This window comes from Penaeus chinensis, chromosome 11, assembly GCF_019202785.1.
Source record: "Penaeus chinensis breed Huanghai No. 1 chromosome 11, ASM1920278v2, whole genome shotgun sequence".
Classification (NCBI taxonomy): Eukaryota; Metazoa; Arthropoda; class Malacostraca; order Decapoda; family Penaeidae; genus Penaeus; species Penaeus chinensis.
In genome coordinates this window covers 8,641,222-8,643,721 of record NC_061829.1, presented here as the reverse complement: position 1 = coordinate 8,643,721, position 2,500 = coordinate 8,641,222, and positions in this window count along the sequence as shown.

The following is a 2,500-nucleotide window of genomic DNA, read 5'->3' as shown; positions in this document are numbered from 1 at the left end:
CCGAATGATGGGCCCTACAAGAGTATGGTAGGTTGCGAGCCTAAATATCGCTCTAAGTCAGGCCTTTAGCATGTGACAAGCGATGATGAACAAGGAAGTGTTACATTAATACATAGCTCTTAAAGCAATTAGAGTATTTGCATAAGTATAAATATATGTGAAAATACCTACAAGTATGTGACAAATATGTATGGTTATATAAAAATTTAAAATATTGTAATATGATATAGATATAGCTTGATTGCATATCTCCCTGGCTTCCAAATGATAGTTCCCATCATAATCAAAACATCATTCAAATTCATATAGTTAAATACAATGAAAAAGTACATGAGAAGAAACAGTGGTACGATGTTATTAAAGGAGTGAGAAGTGTATAAAACGAGCCAAGTATTGTATGGAGTAGTGTTTGTGATATCAATGGCGAGATTTACTGGTTATATGAGTGCTAACGGATGCCGAGACTACGATATTCTCGGACTTCAGAACTAGAGTGAACGGGCGGCGTTGAAGGAAAATCACCTTCAGGCGGCGTCACAGAATGCGAGGAAGCGAGTGGCGCTGTGGGAAGAGCATCCTCTGGCAGTGGTAAAGGTACGAGCGGCGGCACTGAAGACAAATCCTCTTTAGGCGGTAATGTAAATCTAGTTTAGCAACTCACCAACTGCAAACCAAAACCTATAACTGACAAATGAACGCAGCAAAAAAAAAAAAAAGCAAAAAAAAAAAAAGCACAATGAAATGAGTCGACGTTAAGTATTGAACACAAAATAAAAAAAATATTTAAGGAAAAGCAATTTTGACAAACCTTCACACTCGAGTCTTGGGTGTAGTGCGAGGCTAGGAGAGGCTGGGGAGATGCACAGCTGACGAGGCAGAGATCGGGCCGCCCCTGTACGGCTGACGGGAGACTTGGAATGCTGCGTGGCGAGCAAGGTCATGCCACGGCAGGTCAGCAGGGTGATTCTATTCCTGCATGGTTGTTGCTGCGTGGATGAATTCGCATGGCAAGGAACTCGCCTTAGTGTAGAAATGTTTTGGATGGTCTGCGTTCTTGGTAATGCGTGGACCAGCTTGAGTCCTTCGTAAATCTGCAATGCGTTGGTTGCAACAGATGAGGCAGGTGCTGAGCGTGGCGTGACTCGCAGTGTCGAAGTTCAACAGTTAGGTGGGCAGCATCAGTCATCCGGCCTTGTAGACATCTCAGCAAGATGTTGATTTGGAGCAGGAATTTCGGAGGCGTTGTACGAGTTCAATCCCATCGGTGCCAGTTGTAGGGGCCCGAATGATGGACCCTACAAGAGTATGGTAGGTGGCGAGCTTAGGGTGTAAGGTAGACAACCAAGATGTCTTGACTCCTTTATTGTAGAGTAATGATGAAGTGCGGCTGTTCCGAGGAGCGAAGTGTTGCTCCTTGGCTCCCCGTAGGGATTCTACCTGTTATCTCCTACAGTGGTCTAAATCTCACCATAAGTCACGTATTCAGCATGTGACAACTGCTGATTAACAAGGAAGTGTTACAATAATAATAGTGATAATACATAGCTCTTGCGGAAGGGGATATAAAACACAAATTTGTAATGCCATTTTGTGGTAAAACGAGATGACTATTCATTTATTTCTGAATATACAGGGTCAGAAACACACGCAAGGATAGAGAGAGAGCGGGGGCAGGCAGAGAGTGAAGGAATGTCATAACATGCATTTGAGATTTATGCACAGAAAGACTAAATGATTCCCTACAATGATAAGTCTATAGATAGATTAACATCCAGCTATGTTTAGCCAAGAATCCCGACGCACCAAGAAATGATGACTAACTTTCACAAACTTGAAATAAGCCCTTAGTCGCAGTCTTCTCACTATCGCTTACTTGCTAGTTTTCCGCAGTCTCCCATTCACCAATTTCGAGAAAAATAATTTTATGGTTTCCAATCGTCTATGAATGTCACTCTTCCTTTCCCTTGTTTGGTTACGGCATTTATATTACTGCCGATGTAGAATTCTCTTTCAGATATCAACCAGTTGGATTTTTTTCCTGGTCATCGCATTTGCCCTTTTCATAGTGAGTGGGATGTACTTTTTCTGTTCTTATCTATGTGGTATTGATCTGTTTGTTTGGCAGTGGGAGATAGTGGGATTTTAAAAAAATATCATGTATGTAACAGAATTCGAATTGATTTTACACACACACACACACACACACACACACACACACACACACACACACACACACACACACACACACACACACACACACACACACATACACACATACACACACACACACATTTACACGCGCATACTCAATCACTACCTCAACCAGTCGCTGATTGATATATTTTTTTGTTGACAGTTAATAACAAAATAGCGAGGAATACGAAGCAGAAGGGAAACAAAAGGAAGAAAAGGGAGAAGTGGAATATATATATATATCTATATAAAGGACTGAGAGAAAACGAGTAAAATAGAAATAAAAAAGGAAGGAGAAACCAAATAG